The sequence below is a fragment of the Drosophila willistoni genome, unplaced genomic scaffold (genome assembly GCF_018902025.1).
Source record: "Drosophila willistoni isolate 14030-0811.24 unplaced genomic scaffold, UCI_dwil_1.1 Seg150, whole genome shotgun sequence".
Classification (NCBI taxonomy): Eukaryota; Metazoa; Arthropoda; class Insecta; order Diptera; family Drosophilidae; genus Drosophila; species Drosophila willistoni.
Genome location: NW_025814110.1, coordinates 155,806 through 178,319, shown reverse-complemented (window position 1 = coordinate 178,319; position 22,514 = coordinate 155,806).

The window sequence follows — 22,514 nt, the reverse complement described above, 5'->3', positions numbered from 1 at the left end:
ACACACGTAGTGGGGATCTCGCATCATGAATCCTAATGGCAGGGCCCTTTATAACTGCATGGTGAACAGCAGGCTTGACTGCCACTCCACTGGAGAGCCAACACACTGGCCTATTGATCCCAATAAGATCCCAGATTTATTGGACTTTGCCATGTCCAAAGGAGTAGACAGACACAGATCTTTGCTCAGATCACTGTGCAGTCAAGCTGCTTATTAACATGCCAGCCAGCACGAATGCAGAAAGAAGCAGACTGTTCAAAAGAAGTATCAACATTCAGTCCTACCAGACATGGCTCCAAAATAACTTGGATCCATCGGTTCAGCTGAACGATGAGGAGGACCTCGACGATGCTGTCGAGCGGCTCAACATCGCAATACGCAACGCGGCCTCGTTTGCCACTCCGCCACCTACTTCTAACACAAGGAACGTTCCACGCAGAGATGCACATCTCTGGAACTCGGAAGTTTCCTCACTGGTCGCTGAGAAGAGACGACTGCGTCGTGTGTGGCAGAACTCTAGGAACCCCAGGGACAAGGCCGCCTTTAACAGAGCGGCAAAGGATCTTAAAAAGCTCTTATACAGTCTCCGTCGAGATTCATAAGAAAGTTTCCTGCAAAACGTCGAGCCTGGATATCAGCAACATAATCTTTGGCGGCTGACAAAAAACATCAAGGGGCCTACCAAGAGGAAGGAGCCTATTAAGAAGGAAGACGGTACCTGGTGCCGCTCAGACAGCGACAGGGCAGCAGCCTTCGCCAACCATTTGTCTGAAGCCTTCACTCCGTTTAATAGGTGCTCACAACTCGAAGCTAGCCAAACGCTAACCAAACTCGCCTCATATCGTCCGATCAGTCTATTGGCAGTATTCTCCAAAATAGTTGAGAGACTATTTTTGCGTAGAATGCGGCCAACACTGGACGAGGCCGGTTTAATCCCCGATCACCAGTTTGGCTTCAGAGAGTGCCATGGCACACCGGAGCAGTGCCACAGGATCACGGGTAAAATACTGGAAGCATTTGAGGAAAAGAAGTACTGCAACGCAGTCTTTCTGGACGTTAAGCAAGCGTTCGATAGGGTTTGGCACACTGGACTGCTGTTTAAGCTGAAGACCGCTCTCCCAGCGCCCTTCTAAATGTGGCTGCGCTCCTATCTTTGCCACAGGATGTTCTATGTGAGATACGGTGATGACACCTCTGAAATCAAGAGCATAAGTTTGAGATATTTTTCTTAGTCTAGTACTTAAGCTAAATCCTGGGGACACTGCTGGCGGCCCTAATCAGTTATTAATGGGTTGGTCATTATAAAATGAAACATTTTTATTTTTGAATTCAAATGAAAATAATAGATCGAAATATTTCGATAGTATCGATATATCGAATTTTTTCATTCAAAACATCGAAAATATCGAATGGGCCCACTATCGATAGTTTGCCAGCTCTAGTTGCTCATTGCAAGACCTTCTCTCAAATCGCCCAAACGCTATGTCTCAACCATGGCAAAATAAGTGTAAGGTAGTCTACTCGGCTGCCAAACTAGCTCTTGTATAATTGTATGAGTGCGTGCACTGGCAAAAGAGCTAGTAAACCCGAAGTCAAAGGCAGCCGAGTAGACTACCTTACGAAAGCACTCGTTTTGCCATGGTCTCAACCATGATACAATTATACAAGGTAGTCCACTCGGCTGCCGAATTCGTTCGGTTTTTGGTCCCTTATTTTCAGTGCGTGCCTGCTTGTCGAACTGAAAGGTTGTGTGCGGACGATTTTTTTAGAGCGTTAACCCTTCAGTGGTCGCAAGAAAAATGTCTTTTTGCAGTTGTTGTCGCAAGCACGTGCTAGGCGTAAAGTCTGTTCATGTACCAAAGTGTATTACAAAAAGAACTTTGTGGGAGCAATCTCTGGGCTGTAGCCTTATTGAGAGCTCCAAAATTTGCGATACGCATTTCAGTGCTTCACAGTGGAAGTCATTTTCAGGCGCAGGGCAGCCACTGAAAAGAAGAAGACTGAATTCGACTGCTGTTCCGCAAAGAGAGGCAGAACCTGAACAAAATTTTGTTAAATTAGGCTACGCTAATTCGAGCACGCAGACAGAGTAAGTTAACTGTGTTAAAAAAAATATGTACCTATATAAAAAATAAATAATTTGTGATTTAGGGACAAAGCGATAGATCGGGCAATTAACATAGAAAACAAGAGCCTGAAAGAAAAAATTAGAGCTTTGGAAACGGAAACGCAGTCCTTACGCCAGCAACTTGATGATTATCAAGATCTGGAGAAGTCTCTGGACAAAATATTTACACGGACCCAAATAAATATTTTAAAGAGTGGAGGAAAAAGGGCAGTTTTTAATGCAGCCGACATGTCTGGAAAATGGACCTTATGGAAAATGAAGATATGCCCGAAGTCGATAAGCTTTGCGTCTTGTGCTTCGATGAGATGAAGGTTGCTGCTGCCTTCGAATATGACAGCTCAGCGGACGTTGTCTTTGAGCCAAGCAACTATGTCCAAGTGGCTATAGTACGTGGCTTAAAGAAAGCGTGGAAGCAACCAGTATTCTTCAACTTCAACGCTGCAATGGACGTAGTTACGCTGCACTCCATTTTAATAAAGCTGCACAAGAAAGGTTTTCCAGTGGTAGCTATTGTCTCAGATTTGGGCCCTGGAAATCAAAGCCTATGGAGACAGCTTGGTATATCAGAGAGTAAGACCTGGTTTAGCCATCCGGCAGATGCGCATTTAAAAGTATTTGTATTTTCCGACACTCCACACCTGGTTAAGTTAATCCGAAACCACTATATCGGCTCTGTATTAAACATCAACGGGAAAAAGTTGACAAAGGCGACAATCCAGCAGACAATTCGGTGCTGTGCTCAGTCCGACGTGTCGATACTTTTTAAGGTTACGGATAGTCACATAAATGTTGAGTCGCTGGCTAAACAGAAAGTTAAATTGGCAACGCAACTTTTCTCCCATACAACCGCCAGTTCCATTAGACGTTGCTATGCGTTGGGGAATACAATAGAGAACCCGTCCGAAACAGCAGATTTCTTTAATCTTGTCAACAATTGGTTCGATGTGTTCAACACAAAACTGTCAACAGCAAATTCCATCGAAACGACGCAGCCTTACGGAAAGCAATTAAAAGTGCAACAAGGCATTTTGGCTGAAATGTCCAAAATTATGGCTACGGATGTTGTTGGCAATCGTAAGCTGCCCTTCCAAAAAGGCATTTTGGTAAGCAATGTATCCCTTGACGGTTTGCATAGCTACTTGGCGGAAAAGTATGGCTTGGAATATATATTAACAAGTCGTCTTAACCAAGACATTTTGGAAAACTTTTTTGGAGCCATGCGGTCGAGAGGTGGACTATTCGATCATCCGACTCCACTGCAGTTTAAGTATAGACTAAGGAAATATATAATAGGTAAAACAAAAATAACCGATTAATATTTCATTAATATTAACAACACTAATTGTCAAATGTTTAGATCTATGTTTTAGCAATGTTTCTATGTTTGTATTGTCCGTATTTTGTGCTGTCCTTAATGTTTCTTTAATTATTATCATTTATTAATAATCTTTAAATATTATTTAGCTAAGAATACAGAGCTGTTGAATGGCAAGCAAGACGATTCTGAGTGGTTTAATATTGACTTTTTTCAAGCGGTAGAAGATAGCGGTAACAAAGAGAACGAGCAAGAAGATGACAGCCTCCAATTTGCTTTTGATGACAGCATAACAGAAGACATAGACGAGTTGACGGAGGATGCGCTCGAATACCTGACTGGTTATGTCATAAAAAAATTTAATTTGCATAATGAGTTAGCCAAAGAGTCGACGTTCACATACGTAGATGAGGTGTCGCATGGAGGACTCCTAAAACCTTCATCGACATTTAAAAACAAAATCAAACAATTAGAACTCATATTTTTAAATATTGTAAAAGATAAATTTACAATAACAGAAAATGTGAAGAAGACATTGTTAAACGCCGCTGAGCAGGTCGATATTAATGTAAATATTAAAAAATTTTATTTTAAAATACGTATATTCTTTAGAATTAAGAGCCTAAACAAAAGATTAGCTGTTAAACAAAAAAAACAAAGAATAATGTCAAATTCAAAACTAATAAAAATTAAATTATAAAAACTACAACTCTTGTCATAACTAAGGAAACTTTTAGGCCCATGCACCATGCGCGGGTTAATCGACGCACTGTGTAGTCGTTTCACTCACACTCACTATACAACGCTCTTTCACTCGCACTTATATTAAGGGACTATGATTTTGCCGAGTGGACTACCTTGTATAATTGTATCATGGTCTCAACAAACAACCGGAACGAAGAGAGCCGAAGTGTTCGCCTCAGAGCGAGACCGCATGTGTATAATTTTTTTCGGTTATGCTCACAAGCAGAGTGCTAGAAAAAAAGCGCTCAAATGTTATTTGCGAGCTCTGATATATACATATGTATGTACATATGCACATGCGTATAAACACTAATTTTTCCCAACATTCGTATAAATCGTTAGCGTTAAAGGATCAGGTCAAACAAAATAACAATCAAGAAGAAATTCATAATATTAACGATAGCGAAAATTTTCAAATAGCAGCCTCAATAACCAACCAGGGTTTATAACCAGAGACAGGCATGGAACCGAACTACCTTATATTTTAATAAAAAACGTGTTTGGCTAACAACTGAATATTCTTGTTGATACAAAATCTGCAGTATCCTTTATTGGCCCTTTATTTGTTCCACCAAAACACCGTATAAGATTAAATGAACCAAAAGTAATAAAAACAATAATAAACTCACGCAAATTAGATTTAGCCTGCACATTGGAGATATTTGATGAGTTCAAACAACACGGAACATTTAATTTTTTGCTATTTAAATTCCACTCATTTTTTGATGGCCTTATTGGCATTAATACATAAGTATATATAGAGACAATTACGAACAAAGGTCGATGTAGATTTTAACTGCTTGTCTGGTATAAAGCAAGATTTTGAGATTTGAAAAACTTTTCAAACTTGAGAAAACAATAGAACTCAAAGTAAATTTAAACTATTCAATAAGAGGGACTAAAACTAGTAGTATAAAAGAGAGCTTACTAGTTACATGTTATTAATTATTATAGAAGATAATAGAATGAAAAAGTTTATCGAAGGATTATCAAATAAATCCAGTTAATATATTTTTTTTTGGTATTATTGGAATTATTCATCTTACCCTCACCCTTGCAAAAAGGGTATATTAATTTTGGTCAGAAGTGTGCAACGCATAAAAGGAAGCATCTCCGACCATATAAAGTATATATATTCTTGATCAGCACGACGAGACGAGTTCAAATAGCCATGTCCGTCCGTTCGTCTGGATCAACGCAAACTCCTCCTAGACCGAAAGAGCTACAGAGCTAAAATTTTGCATGTAGGCTTGTATATACTGCAGGCGTTGTATATCTCGGATGCAGGCGGATCGGATTACTATATCATATAGCTCCCATACAAATGACAAAGTCACGAACAGTGACTTTTCTTAATAACTTCGTTATTTTCTGAGCTATTGTCGTGAAATTTAATATTGGTGAGTTAATTACACATATAAACAACTTTGTCAAATTTGATCAAGATCGTGTGACTATATCATATAGCTCCCATAGGAACGATCTTTCGAAAACAGTGACTTTTGTCAATACCTTCGTTACTTTCGCCGCGATTGCTTTCAAATTAATTATTTGTTAGTTAAATATATCTGTGCCGAATTTGATAAGGATCGGGTAACTATATCATATATCCCATAGGAACGATCAGTGGAAAACAGTGACTTTGATCAATATCTTCGTTATTTCCTATGCTAAGGTTGTAGGCCGTTCTTTCGGAAACATTAGCCTTTTTAGCTTAAACGTTTTTCCACTTTGATGGCTATAGGTAAGGAAAGAGTTACCAAAAATGTTGCAAGGGTATACAAACTTTGACGCGGTCGAAGTTAGCCCCGGCCCTCTGGTTTTTAATTAAATTCGTTAGGGTTATTTTAAATTTTCAAGCTGGACAAATTTACGCCTTACGCCTTTTCATTTTGCTTCAATTCAAACATTATTTACGGAAATCATTTTTCTTTTTGTTTGTTATTTGGTTGATCATAAAACGCTGAAACAGAAATTCCATCAACAAATCAGAGTATCAATTGAGTACCATCACCCCATAGTTCGCAAAAACCTGGTTGATGATTCTTCCTTCGCGCTTTATGACCACCATTAAACTCCGTTTCTCTCACTTTGCTTTTACATTTACTCTATTTACCGTTACTCTTGACTTGAATTATTTAATATAACCTTAAAGTGACTTTAAATTGATTTTATATTTGACTTAATTACATTATTTTTATACCCTTGCAGAGGGTATTATAAAATTGGTCAGATGTTTGTAACGCACAGAAGGAGACGTTTCCGACCCCATAAAGTATATATATTCTCTATTCTATAGTCCGTCTGTCCGTCCGTCCGTCCGTCTGTGCGAATGCGTTTTACTCAGCCGTCTTAAGAGCTATCGGGCTGAAATTTTTTTTCGGGGTTTTTTATTACCCGGGAAAAATAAAGTATGAAAACCATCAGGATCGGACCACTATATCATATAGCTCACGAAGAACTAGAAGAAACATTTTCATAAAAATCGGAGTATGCTATGAAATTTACATATGTGATTGTAAAATAATTGTAAAATAGAGAGTAAAATTGTTTTGTTTGTATATTGATGAATTGAGTTGCAGAAAACAAATTTTGAACATGTAAAATTATTATTACCATATATATGTAAATATGTATATAAACTTCGGCATAGCCGATGTTAGCTTCTTTGATATTTTTTTTTTAAACTTGATTAGGCTTTGAAACAAAATAAGATCAGAAAGGGAAATTAGTTTCACTTAACGATTTAGCACAAAACGAGGCTTTAGGAAAAAAAAATTGTAGAAGTTTTTGAGTTGGTCACATGTATTGCGCTAACTCTGGTGGCAGCGAACAGTATCCAAAATTTGACTAAAAGCCAAGCTTTGTCTGAGTCAGCAACGGCAGAAGATTAGATAAGGCCACTCGCCTTTAAAGCCTTGCTGTACGAAAAAAAATCCGGTCCACCGATGGTTACGACAATTTTCGGGAAATGAGCCACCTTTGGCCGCACCGTAAGCCCCAACACAAAAACGTTGTAGCGCTGCCGGTGTTTAGTTGGCAGTGTCTTCTCAATGTCCAAATGCCAATTCCGGAATAAAACGTTGACCAAAAGTTCGTCTGCACGTACTCCGGGCACCAAAAATAGGTATTTAAAAACTCGCCGGTTTTTACAACAAAAGCTACAAGCAATATTATCCAGCAAATTTAAGGTTTCCAATCTACATATGATATAGTGTAAGATGCAGATGGCGGCGGGGTAAAATTGTTAATTAACCTACATACCTGCTATAATTTAAACCAAATTTTTGGGACACAGCTTTTTTCCACAACTTTTCTCCTCGGTATTAAAATGAAATGAAGCCTAGCAAGAAAAATTAAGCGCGTTGCCACCTCAAAAACGATACATCACTTATTGCTATCCCTATATTATTCTTCAATGGATTGATTAATATACCAATATTATTTATTTATCGATTGATCGCTATTGGAAATGTGGCGCGTAAAGTCGTTAAGTTAATAAAATTTGAAAGTTGAAACTAGCGCACGCTACACAACCTTTCAAAGAGTAATGAACTCCTTGTTTGGGGACAAGCATGGTATATATTGCCTAATATATTTAGTCGACATTATTATATTTTTAAGAAAATAAGAGCGGCAAACTCAAAGATACAAATAGATAAGTCTGAGTTTTTAAGAAAAGAAATTGAGCATTTAGGGAATGTTGTTAGTTCAGATGGCATAAGAACAAACACATCCAAAGTTGAAGTCATAAAGAATTTTCCCTTACCCAGGACGCAAAAACAAATCAAATCCTTCTTGGTTAATGGGTTATTATAAAAAATTCATAAACGATTTTGAAAAAATAACTAAACCCCTAACTTAACAATTAAAAGGAAAAGCTAAAGTTTTTATAGATGAAGAGTTTAAATCAACATTTGAAACTTGCAAGTTTCTTTTATGTAACGACCCCATTTTGATTTATCCTGATTTTACTGAACCGTTCATGTTAACAACGGATGCTAGTGATTTAGCATTGGGGGCAGTATTATCTCAAAGAATCTCTTTTGCGCCACCTTGTATATAAAAAAGGGTCACAGAATGTGATATACATAGGTGAGAGCGAGTCAGTTGGTGCAACCTGTGGAGAAACTATACATTCTGCACAAGAAAATTGGGAACAAGGTGTATTCATTTCTGAAAAACCACTTAATTATTTTTAAAATACATATTATTTTCCAAGAATTCGCTCAATCAAATATTAAAGTAATAGTGCCCTTCAAAAATAAAATAAGCCGTACTATTTTTTGGAGCCCAGTTTCAACGAAGAAGTTATGACAAAACTGTTGAAATCCGTTTTAAAGCCTAATAAAACTTGCGCAATATTTGCAACAGGCACAATATTTAAAATAGTGCAGCAAGTGTATCTATTATTCTTTTTACATGTCTTATAGCATTTAAATAAATGATAGTCAATAAATTGAGGCAATCGCTTGCTAAATTATGGAGGCGAAAGTGAGTGAGGCTATACTTACGTTTAAACAAATTGAATGTTTTTAGCAATTATCGTCTTTGAGAAAATCGAATATATTTAATTTGGGGATTTATATTTAAACGCGGAAGTTTGCGAGGCAAAAATTGTAAACAAATTCAATCATTGTACGTACTACATAAGACTACATACCAAATTTGGTGGCTCTAGCTCTTATAGTCTCCGTGATCTAGGTGTGGACTTACGTGGCAAGATCGTCTAGGCTGTTGATGCTGATCAGGAATAAATATGCTTTATGAGGTCGGAAATGTTTTTTCCTGCCTGTTGTATAAATTTTGACGGTAAGAAACTATCTAACGGGACTATAGCTAAAAGTAGCAATTTACGGCTAAAACAAGCTGTCAAATTTTGAGATAGTGTTGCCAGATGCCAAACTTCGGACACTCAACAAACGAAAATATTGTTGAGTTTACAATATTTCTTGAATTTAAAGAACAATAAGAGTTTAGAATGCAATATTCGGCTACCAGAGCAGCCGAATATTCTTCAATTTTATAATTCAGAGTAAAATATTTGACTGCCAGGGCGGTCAAACAACGCGCCAAATAAAAAATAGCGCTTGCCAACACTGATAGCTTTAGCCGATTTTTTTCACTTTTCAACACTGAAATCTCGAGTAGCTTAAGTAAATATTTACCAAATATTTGGCTGCCAGGGCGGTCAAACAACGCGCCAAATAAAAAATAGCGCTTGCCAACACTGAAATCTAGCTTTAGCCGATTTTTTCACTTTTCAACACTGAAATCTCGAGTAGCTTAAGTAAATATTTACCAAAAATAGTTTTTTTGAAAACTTTTAATTAATATTTTCTTTTCAGGTTATTTTTACACATATGCATATATATTTTACATACATATATTTAATTTTCTACATTTTTCTCACATACATACACTTTGTACATATCCTTATTATACTTGTGGATTATTCTTACTATGTATATACATACATACATACAAATACTTATACATATATTAATACGTATATTATTATAATTCTAATTTTGTTTATAATACGTATATTTTTTTAAGGTTTTTATTTTGCAAGTGCATTTTTCCGATATTTTATTCTAAATATGCCTCATTCTGTTTCTCAGCAGTCGCACAATAGAAGAACAAGGAATAGAATCAATAAAGACACAGTTTCATATGTAGAATCAGAAAGGCAAAGAAATTTAGAATACCAGCAGTCTTAAAGGGCAAATTTTGACGATTCAACTAGAGAAATGAAACAAGCTCTTAACACTTTACGTCGATCCCATCGTAGGCGAAACACAAACGTTATATTGGCTGAACAGACGACCAATACACTAGATCATAAGCTATGACGGTCCAATCCATTAAATAGGCAGATAGAACAGGAAGCCAACACCAGACGCCGATCAAACGTAAGAAGAAACTCAGGTTATAGGCAAATTGAGCAGTCTCAAAATTCGGAACAGCACAGGGTACAACGATCAAACATAGAGCGTAACACATTGGCGCGTCGAAGTGCAAGAATTGCAAACATTCAAGCGAATCGGGACGCTATTGCAAACATTAGCCAGCGGGTTAGTCAGTATAGAAGCGATAGTGAGAATAGAACAGCAGAGAATAGTAGAAATGCGTTACGCAATAGGCAGAACAGTGCGAATACTCCTAGGGATACTAGTAATACAACACGTTGAGCTAATTTACAATTTTTTATGAATAATAATTTAATAGAATAGTAAAATTAGGCCCCAGTCAGATTTGTTATTGTTTTTTTTTTGTTGACCGAGGAGTGCAGCTGTAATAAAGCACGGCACGAATCGCGTGGACAAATTACACAAATAGAAAACACAGACAAACAAAAATCATACTATAGCTATCTATGAACTAAATAGGAAAGGATAGTTTAGTAATAGAAGACTCTGACCAGATTACAGGGAATAGAAGGTTGTAATCAGAGCAGAGGACCCTAAAAGGTTCATGCATGGTATAGTTAGAAGAACAACGACTAAGGGTTAAAGTTATAATAGGATGTCCACTCCGTCTACATGGTACCGACAGATTTACCTGAGCTACTAACTCAAGCGAGTCAATATCACCAATTAGGAGCTTGTGCATAAATACAGCACCAATCATAATTCTTAATTAAGGAAGGAAGGTCAATCAAAAGAAGTCTACTACAATACGAAGGCAAATTGACATTGCGATCCCAGCTTAAGCCACGAAACAAATAGCAAGAACTGCTTTTCTGCTTTCTTTTGACCATCTTTTAACGAAACCCAGAACACTCATGAGTGTGTGAAAGGCCATGGCCTTTGTGCCCGTGGTGGAAATATGGGTGTTAAAATTTAACTCGTGGTCTAAAAGAACCTTCTGTCTTCTATTTGTAAAATATTCTCGAACCCAAGAAAGGAAAAGAGGTGAAAACCCAATGTCGTTCAGTTTAGAAAGTAATAAAGTATGATTAACAGAATCAAAGGCTTTGCTGAAGTCAGTGTATATGACATCAGTTTGTTTAGTATATTTGAACCCCTTGGGGGTTATTTGAATCTGGCCCCGGAGAATAAACAGGTTTAACTAGTTTAAGTTCACTAAGATGAGAACTTTCATCAATCACTGGATTAAAAATACAATTAGCCTTTTTTAAATGATAAGGATACGGACTTGCTCGATATTCCGTTGAGGAATAAGATGTTTTGAAAAAAACTCACAAACATATCGGCAATTGCCTGATCAGTACTCGCTTTCTTATTTTGAAAGGACAAAAAAGATGGGTGCAGAGGTCTTACGTTTAGAATTAACAAAATTATAAAATTGTTTAGGGTCAGAAGAAAACTGAAGCTTACACCGCTGAAGATAATTCTTATAGCATTGTGTATTAAGCATCATGAATTTTGAACGAGCGACCGTATACAGAGCGTCATCTGCTGAACGACGTGTTTTTTGAAACTTTTTATACTATCAAGTCTTCACATTTTTCAAATTGGTTAACTCTCGAACCAGGGAGAGTTGTTAAGGCGCTCCTGCCAACCAAGAGGCACGCAAATATTAAAGAGTGAATTCAGAATGTTATAAAAGAAGCGAACAGCTGAGTTCATATCTCTACAATTGTAAAGATAGGACCAATCGGTAGGTATAATGTTTTTATTAAGGCTGACAAAGTAAGTCTTACGAAAGCACCTAGTTAGAGGTAACAACGAAGTAATGCTGAAAGCAAGGGCAGATCAATTTTTATAGTTCAAATAGCCATGTCCGTCCGTCCGTCTGGATCAACGCAAAATCCTCCTAGACCGTTAAAGCTACAGAGCTGAAATTGCATGTAGGCTTGTATATTCTGCAGGCGTTGTATATCTCGGATTCAGCCGGATCGGATCACTATATCATATGGCTCCCATACAAATGGCAAAGTCACGAACAGTGACTTTTCTCAATAACTTCGTTATTTTCTCAGCTATTGTCTTGAAATTTAAATATGTGTTAATTACACATATAAACGACTATGCCAAATTAATCGTTATTTTCTGAGCTATTGTCGTGAAATTTAATATTGGTGAGTTAATTACACATATAAACATCTTTGCCAAATTTGATCAAGATCGTGTGACTATATCATATAGCTCCCATAGGAACGATCTTTCGAAAACAGTGACTTTTGTCAATACCTTCGTTACTTTCGCCGCGATTGCTTTCAAATTAATTATTTGTTAGTTAAATATATCTGTGCCGAATTTGATAAGGATCGGGTAACTATATCATATATCCCATAGGAACGATCAGTGGAAAACAGTGACTTTAATCAATATCTTGGTTATTTCCTATGCTAAGGTTGTAGGCCGTTCTTTCGCAAACATTAGCCTTTTTAGGTAAAACGTTTTTCCACTTTGATGGCTATAGGTAAGGAAAAAGTTACCAAAAAACTTGCAAGGGTATACAAACTTTGACGCGGTCGAAGTTAGCCCCGGCCCTCTAATTATATTTAATGTAGGATGAAATTTGTCTTCGGGAAGAAAAAATGGGACGATCCTAGAAACATCGCAATAAGAAGAAACCAATACAAAAATAATATCTAACGATTTCCATTAGAATTTAAAACAGGATTGACTTGGGATAAGGATAAGCGTAGAAGGCCATCAATGAAGTCATGTGACATAGAGGGCAGCAACATGGTACATCTGTTGGTGACCATGCTAAAGCGGGTAAATAAAAATGAAGTAAGTAAGTCGTCTCGCCGACTTAGGTACCATACACCAGTAAAGCAAATATTTCAACTTTATTAAACAAATGCATTTTCACATGCTTCATACAAGCATATCTTAGTATCTCGCTCACTCCATCATACGAGCACCCTAGCGCCCCCACCAGCCAACGGCCAACTCCGGCCTTATGGAAAAACGTATTTATGCATAACTCGACTGTTTTTTGTCCGATTTTAATCAAATTTGGTATTTTGCTAGATATTAGTACTAAATTTAAGTTTGCCAAATTTGATTGCATAAAGTAAAAAAATACGGGAGATAATCAAGTTTTTCAAATTACGGGGGCGGAAAAGGGCGTGTAAAAATTTTTATACATACAAAATGTGTGAATTTACTAAGCGAATACATACCAAATATGGTGTCTCTAGCTGGAATATTTTTTGAGATAAACGCTTTTTTTAAATTGCGGGGGCGGAAAGGGGCGTGGCAAAAATTTGAAATAAACTTGATCATTCTACATACTACACGAGTCTACATACCAAATTTGGTGGCTCTAGCTCTTACAGTCTCCGAGATCTAGGTGTTCATACGGACAGACGGACATGGCTAGATCGACTCGGTTGATCCTGATCAAGAATATATATACTTTGTGGGGTCGGAGATGCTTCCTTCTGCCTGTTACATACATTTTGGCGACTTTAATATACCATTTCACCCTATGGGTGTATGGTATAATCACCAAAAACTAAGAGCATGTCTTGACTAGAAACTAAAGAGGAGACAAACTGAATAACCTCTAAATAATTTAAATATACCACCATGTCTGACAATGGTGGAATATAGGAACAAGTAATGAAAGCATTAAAAGATTTAAAATTTACTTTAACACCGACAAACTCAATCTCCTGGGTACTAGAAAATTGAATAATTTCAGATGATAATGCAGCATCAACAGCTATCAGATCGCCATCACCTACGCGAGAAATCCGGTCACGTCTGAAAATAGAAAAGTTTGTGGAAAAACCGATGCATCAGCAATATCAGGTTTTAGCCACGTCTCTGTAAAAGCTAGAATGTTATGCTCAAAAGAAAGACTATCTACATAGAGATTAGGAAGTTTAGATTTCAGTCCTCTAACGTTCTGGTAACCCAGGTTAAGGGACGAAGCTAGTTTTTTGACACACCAGCAGATGCTGATGTGGCAGGAATAGTATTAGTTGTTGTTGTTGGCAAGCGAATCGGTTGCCGATTTTTCTTTTTTACAGTATATTCCTTAACTATTATATGTTTTGGCCAAAAATCTTCCCGACATATAATGTCAAAGATATTGGCAGAAACACTAATTTTAATTTTTCCACCGCAATATTCGAGACGTTAACTTTCTTGCGAATATAGGCTATTACATCCTCAGATGTGACAACGGGGTGTAGCCTAGAAACAAATATATGTTTCTTTGGTGGTATGCCAATGAGAGGCCGCGGTCCCGAAGCGTCAGCCGCAGCAGCAACGTTGGACAAGTCACCCACTGCAGCAGTCAACTTGTTCACGGGGCCCTCGACACTTTAAAAACTATCGGCAATTTCCATTGGAATGGGTAAGTGCCCGGACACATCGGTTAATAAAATTGGCGTCGTTTTTAACAGATCATTCCCAGATAATACCGGTAATTCCTTACTAATCGCATTCACAACCGGGCTCTTAAATGATATCAATTGCTGCACATTGGGAGTGGACGGTGCATGAGACCGGTTGGGGACTATAAGAGTCTTGTTTTAAGGGTCTCTGGTTTTCCCATAAACTTAAGGTAAAGTCTCGTTTTAGAAAATAATTATCAGTTTAGCGATTCGATTTTTGAAATTGCTAATCAGTTTCCTCCTACTGATGACAATTTCACTTTCTGTTCCATTTGTTTTGCCCATATTTCAAGAAATACCCTACCCAAATTTGCCATATGACATGGTTTAGATTTCACCACACTTCCAGAAAGTCTATTAGATTTGCCAATTTTAAAGGAGCGGGTCATTTCTCCTCGTCTTCCTTTTATAATAATTAGTGGAACAGCTCACGAGCGTCAAAGCGCAATTAGAGGAGCTGTAGTTAATTTTCCAATTCCAGTCGGTAATACAGTTACCTCGCTTCCACGAGCATTAAATGACACTGAGGATTGAGCTTCACCTTAAAAGACGAATGGAATATGGTCACGATTTCATGGCTGAAACCGTTAGACCCGCTAGAATCAAAAGGGCACAAAATGAGGAACCCGCTCATTCCGCAAATCAAGATCATCCAATTGGGGTAGCCGAGGAGCTCAATCCCGGTGGTCAGGAAACAATGCTAGAAAATATTTAGGTAGATGATGCCGGCATGCAAAGAATAAACATAGCTCCAGGAGAAGGGCAACGGCCCTTGGATACGATATTAGATTCTGATTGTGAAGAATTAGCATTTCCCACTAATTTTGCCGGCACTAAGAGAAGAACTGCAGCAAGTTATGCAACCTTAGTTAGATCAGAGCTTAGGAACGCAGAGAGAAGAGGTTGCAGGACAGATAAATTATTGTTTGATTACAAGAAATTAGAGCTTATAATGATTCGGGATAATACTTCCATATGTTTACGAAAACATAGAGCTCCACGAGCAGTCACAGCGTCTTATGTACTTAGGGGCGATTTTTTTAACAATTTAATTCGACATGATGAAGATTATAGGGTCATAAAGGGTATTAGTACATTTCCAGCTCATTGGGAGGATTAGAAAAAAAAAGTTATGGCAATGATTCGCCAATTCAGACATCCCACTGTATTTATAACTATGTCAGCTGCGGAGTCATAGTGGACTGAGTTACTTGTTATACTTCGAAAAACAGTAGATAGGCATCAGTTTTGTAATTTAATGAAAAAGCTCGGCTCATTAGATCAGATCCAGTTAAATGTGCGAGGTATAGAGAGTTATTAAAAGCTATGAAAAGTCAGGGAGGTATTTGCGGTGAGCACTTTGTAAATAAATTTTATTGGCGTGTTGAGTTTCAACAAAGAGGCTCTCCTTATATTCATGGCATGTTATGGCTGAAAGATGCCCCAATAGTCGACCTAAACAACGAAGCTTCGATACCACTAGTCCTACCCTTCATCGACCGGTTCGTTACCACAGATATAACAAATTCAGAATTAGCTCCCATTTTAGTTTACCAAACACATAGTCACAGTTTTACTTGCCTCGGAAAAGTAAGAGGGCAAGAAATTTGTAGATTTGGGATACCCAATCCTCCAATGCCCCAAACAGAGAGGCCAATTTCCGATGAAGCTGAAAATTGACCTTGTCATCGAGAGAATTTTCAGCGGATTCCAAATTGTTTCAACACTAGTTTTTCTTCTGACATTATTTCCCACTTGAGCAATTTTGAAAACTTTCTGTCACGTGAAAATGTGAACCTCAGTTTTAGGGAATATAAACTTGCACTAGGGTCTAGCCTAAAAAATCAAAATTAATGCTTATAATAAGCATTCTTTCTATGCAGAGGGCCAATATGGACATTCAGTTCATATTGGATTTGTATGCTTGCTGCAGCTATATAGTTAATTATATTAATTAAATAAATCCCAAACAGGCATTTTAAAGCTAATGAGGGAAGCTATTGCTGATGTTGAGAAAGGTAATTTAAGTATTAGGGAATGGTTGCAATATATGGGTCACAAATTTGTGTGCGTCACTAAGATCTCTACTCAGGAAGCTGCCTATTGCTGTTTAGGAATGTCAACGACCAATATAAGCCACAAGGAGAAATTTATTAACACTATTTTACCAGATCTTCGAGTTAAAATGCTTAAATCTAGACAGCAATTGAAAGTTTGCCTCAGGATTAAACTGACATCTTTGTAAAAGGGCTACTTGACCATTATGTAGAAAGGCCAAATATTTTTGAGGATCTCTGTTTAGCCGATTTTGCAGCCAATTATAAATTTAGCATTAGGTCTCACCGAAATACTAGGAATGAGCAAGAAAATAAAGTTTCAGGAGGTAGAATTCCTTTATGTGATAATAGTGGCTATATCACGTTAAGAGGCCATCTGGCCTTGTACAATTAGGTATAGAAAATATAATATTAACACAGATAGGCAGAATTATTTTAGGGATTTAGTTATGTTGTATTTTTCATGGAGGGACGAGCAAATAGAATTAGTTCAGAGAAGTTGTAAGAAGTTTTACAATGAACATGAGGAAATTATTAGAACCGGTTTTAACAAATACAATGTATTAGACAATTTAGAAGACGCCCTTAGAAGATCAATGGAAAACGCAGGTGGAGATTTAGAAGATAATATAGAAGAAATTTGTTAACGGCCTTTTTGGCGCATAAAGGAAAAGAACCAACCGTAGCTTGTATTAATCTCGATAGCGAATTAAACGTGCCATCATCCGAATCCCAGAAAAACCACTTAGTTAAAACCATTCAATTGTTTCCATACTTCGAGGCAAAAGGATTAGGAAAAACCAGCTGGCTGCCACATGAAATCGATGTAGGTGATGCAAAAGCGATCAAGCAACGGCACTGTGCTGTATCTCCGGCCATAGAAAAATTAATGTATCAAGAGATAGATCGTATGCTTGCCTTTCGGATTGTCAAACGCACCGCAAACAATGTCCAAACTTATGGACCGAGTGATACCACCAAGTTTGCGAAATGAAATCTTTATATACTTAGATGACTTAGTAGTGTCGGAGTCCTTTGAGAGACATACTTCAGTATTATCCGAGTTAGCCAATAGACTAATCCTAGCGAGACTTACAATTAATGTGAGAGAGTGAGAGTGTGAGAGAGAGAAGTGCCAATCGCCTTCATGTCACGAAAACTAAATCAGTGTCAAAGGGCTTTTTCCGTAACGGAAAAAGAATGCCTTGCGGCTGTCCTATGTGTAAAAAAATTTCGAGCTTATATTGAGGGTCAAGAATTCTCTATTATTACAGATCACGCGTCACTAAAATGATTAATGACGCAAGTTGACTTAAGTTCTAGATTGGCGTGATGGGCACTTAAACTGCAAGGATTCTCGTTTAAAATAATGCATAGGAAAGGCTCACAAAATATAGTTCCTGACGCTTTATCACGAGTACATACTGATGATATATCAGCTATTACCTTAGCGAATGGTTTCGATCTGTCGTCAGGCGCCTTCGACGGTGACGAGTATAAAGATTTAAAATCTAAGATTCAATTAAATCAATCACAGCTACCCGATGTTAAGGTTATAGACAAATACATTTATCGGCGAACAGAACACGCATCCGATGATCGTGCTGGAAGCTTTGGATTCCCAAATCGTTAGTGCTGGATGTGATAGAACAAAATCGCGAAAATCCCTTAGCGGCGCACAGTGGAATAAAAAAAACACTGGAGCGGATCAGACGCTATTTTTATTGGCCCAACCTAATAGGTGATGTAAAGGAATTTATTGCGAACTGTTCCATTTGTAAGACTACTAAGCATTCGAATACCTATTTGCGTCCCCCAATGGCCAAATCAGAGAAAACTTATAGGGTTTTTCAAAAATTAAACATAGACTTTTTAGGGCCATATCCCAGGAGCAAACTCGGAAACATAGGGATCTTAGTAGTTCTCGATCACTTCACTAAATTTCCGCTTTTAAAAGCTGTTCGAAAATTTACTGCAGATGCTGTTATTACCCATCTGGAAACATTGTTGTTCCATTGTTTTGGCATTCCGGAAATACATAGTTGTAACAGACAACGGACCTCAATTTAAATCCAATTCAAATCAGTTTAATGCACTGCTGGAGAAATATAAAGTTCGACATTCCTTTACCGCAGCGTATGCCCCGCAGGCATACACATAATTTGAGAAGTCGAAACGTGTCCTTTCAACCAGGTCAAGAAGTATACCGACGTAATTTTCAGTTGAGTAATTATGCAAAGGATTTCTTAGCCAAGTTAGCTCCAACGTTTATAAAAGCCAGAGTCCGTCAACGGATTGGGACCAGTTATTACAAATTAGAGGATATGCAAGGGAGAATGATAGGGAAATTCCATGCAAAAGACATTAAACAATAGGGCATCAGTTATTGTTTTCTTTACTCCAAGCGGTATCCCACTTTGTTGTTTAGTAACCCCAAAGTGTGTAACATGCGCTTGTCGTTCAAAATTAAAACAAAAAAAAACAAAAAAAATCAACAGAAAATATTTACTTGTGGAAACAACCCATTTAGCTTGTTTTTGGTACACCAAAGTGTTATCGATAATTTTATGACCTTACGTATTTACGTAAGTCGTCACGTATCGATCGGTGAGATATCGGCTTAAAGCTCAGCCCTAGATTAAAGAATATGAAAGAAAAGATATAAGATAAAGATATAACCCTTTCAAGTGCATCCTTCATAGGATTGCCCGATAAAACCCAGAACTTGGTTCTGGTGTAGTATTTTGTAGTGCCGTGGAGAGAATATCCACGGAGGAAAGAGAACCCAGACTCGATGAATTAACGAACTTTTGAGCGAAGGAAGTTTTAACAGGAGCCTTTCTGTCCTTTTTTTTAGCCGGACTCAGTCCGAAAAAGAGCACGTGGTTTTGTGCAGTGCAGCAGTAAAATAATCCGGATGTGTGCAAGCGTTTAAGAGCACCTTCAAGTTTAATTGCGTCTATGCATTCGAGCGTCTCGGTCTTGCCAATGATTATCGCGAGTATTTAACCAATAGAAAAAAAAAAACAAAACCTTGAAGCAATGAACATTGGCAACACATTGGCATGGCCTAGGGACTTTTGAAGACAATGTTCTTGTAATTTTTAGACATCCTATACTTATAAGGATAAGGATACGAATAATGTTAATGTGCTTAATCAAATACTGGTGCTCCCGAACAAAATCAGAGGCTTCTGACTACCTTAAATCATCTTATCTATTTTTCAATAGCCTCCGCTTCGAAAGATCTTTCGCCGCTGGACTAAAACTGTAAGCCAGACCATAAAAGAAAAATTATTATTTGATTCGGCGTATACGTTTTTAAAGTTTTTAAATATGTTGGACGTTTGTGCCACTGCCTTTATTGTTATCCTTTTCTCTCCCGGCATCAGTTTGATTTGATTCGACTTTTGTAAATTTGATTAAATTTGGGTTTTTGTAATCTAATCTCAAGATAACGAATAAGATAATTATATTAGATAACCGACGTGTTGCATCGGATACATTTCGAAACTGAGGATAAATTCCAAACTTATTATCCGACCAGTATTTAGTTTACGACTTTAAAGTATGATGATGAGCTTAAATAGACAAAAACAAATTCGGTAATCAGTAACCGGTAATTTAGTACTAGTCCTACTTTAGGTATCTCCGCGCATTAACTTCATTAATTTGGAATAATATTAAGTTCGTTTGTTTCCGAAAGAGATATAAAGAATGAATTAAATTAGGAAATGAATCCTGCCTTGGTCATAAGTTTAGAAATTAATAAAATATTGTTCTTTGAAATTAACTCTCTATAAGCGTTAAATCTTGGGAACCATGCAACTGACTGCGAAATAAAAAGAGGCCGTAGGACATATTGGAGGGATCCCCAATTCAGACGTGGCCCGAGGATCATGGTAGGGTGTGCGCTCACATGACAGGCCAATGCCTATTGACCTAGCATGACATAAACCAGCATGTGAACATCTTGATACTACATAGTTTAGCGTGTTCCTGTTTCTGTTTTCCTCAGGCCTTCTTTCTTTCGCCTCTAAACCTATATCGTTATACCTTGGTGTCCTTAAGTACGCGAATTTAAAATTTTATATCTGTATCGAATGTGAGTAACTATAGTTCTGGCTAATCTCTATCGTGTAACCCACTTCCAGCCGACCTGACCCTAGCCGACCCTATCGCGTACGCACGCGGCCAGCACTTTGAACGAACATCTGCTCAACACTCCTTGTGAGATTCAACGTTACATGCTACAAAGGGTATAAATATACAAAAATGCCCAAACCTGCGTCTAAGTTAAAGTTCACAGGAACAAGCTTTCTGCTAACAACTTCAACCCTTACCTCTTTGTATGGAATCAAAAATACGAAATAGAAAAAATGTTTTCAACAAACTTCTTTCGAAATAATAATTATTGATAAAATTTCCTTTATCGTTTCGTTTACTAAGATAATTTAATATGTTCCCATTAGGCCAAATGCCATAACAGCTATTTTTTAGTGCCTTAAGTAACATTCCTTTAAAAATAAAGAAATTTCTTTGAAACGAATAATTAAATAATTTAAGCTTTGTCAAAATATTATTTTTGAGTTGAACTATACAATTTTAATGCTCCCAGTGATAAGAGACGGTTCCGGTCCATCAATATGCTGTCATCAATTTTTCAAGAATCTGATTGAAAGTTTTTCGTAGGCCGTTTTGCCCACATTAAAAAAGCCAATGGGAACTATGATTTCTGACTTCCAATTAACTAGTTTTGCACATTCGATATTTGGGCGCTTCCAACTATTATCGGGGAAATGGATGAAGTGTTAAATGGATGAAAAATTAAAATATTGGTTGTAAGATGTCAAAATTATCGTTCTGTTTGATTAATTTTAGATATCTACACATATATCGCTGCCAGTATTTTTTTGTATCGATTCTTGGTATTAAGTCAGTATGTGGAAAATATCGAGATGTGGCCTAAGGCCACACTGGAAGTGAGCCTTACGTCGATCGATTATTAGAGGAAGGGGCTTCCCCTTCAACTTCCGGTGACGCTTGAACGAGCTAGACGCACCGGCTCACAGTGGGCGATTTGGCTGATCTAGCGTAACTTAATTGATATGTGATAGAATATTGGTGTTTTTTTAATGAAACTGTTTAAATTATAGATATTTAATATTAAATTAACAAATCCAACTGAATAATATTTTATACTATATTTGATATATTTTTTACATCAAATTAATATTTAATTCTTCAATTTTTTCAAAAAGAAGAGCTTTCACCTCCTTATCTAAAATCGTATATTTTTTATGAATTGTGTTGAGCTTCTACGTAAACTACTTATTAAAGGATCCGAGGATATTAATAACATGTTCATTAGGTGGTGCATTGAATTTGTTCTTGAGTTTTTGCTTGTATGCTTCAGTCGAAAGTTTCTAAAATCTTTATTTCTTGCTTCCAAGGCTTCTTCCGACATCATACCAATTGGAAGAGGTACAGCATTTATAATGTCGGCTCTATGAATTAAAATTTTATGAACGGAGCTAGGCATATAAAACCAGGGATATTCTTCAATAAAAATCTTTGCCGTGTCCAAGGCAAACTCACGGAATCGGCTCACATTTATGGCATATCCTGATGCCATAGAACGTAAAATGATTCCAAGATTTTTTATAAGGATTCCATTAACTCCAGTTATTTGAGCAGAAAGATCGTGGTGCTCGAAAAATCTTCTAGCGTTATTGCCACTATTTGTATTTCCTGGTCCCTGCGTTGGAATATCCACCAATAAAGCCATCTCCTTCATAAATTTATTTTGAATTTCGCTTTTCCTTTGATTTACGATGCTTTTGTCTAGTCCGCTAACCTTCCACTTTTTTATTGGGAGTCGATATCCTATGTGTAGAATGCATTCAAAACAGCGAATCCAGGCATGTAATGTCGATAGTCCGT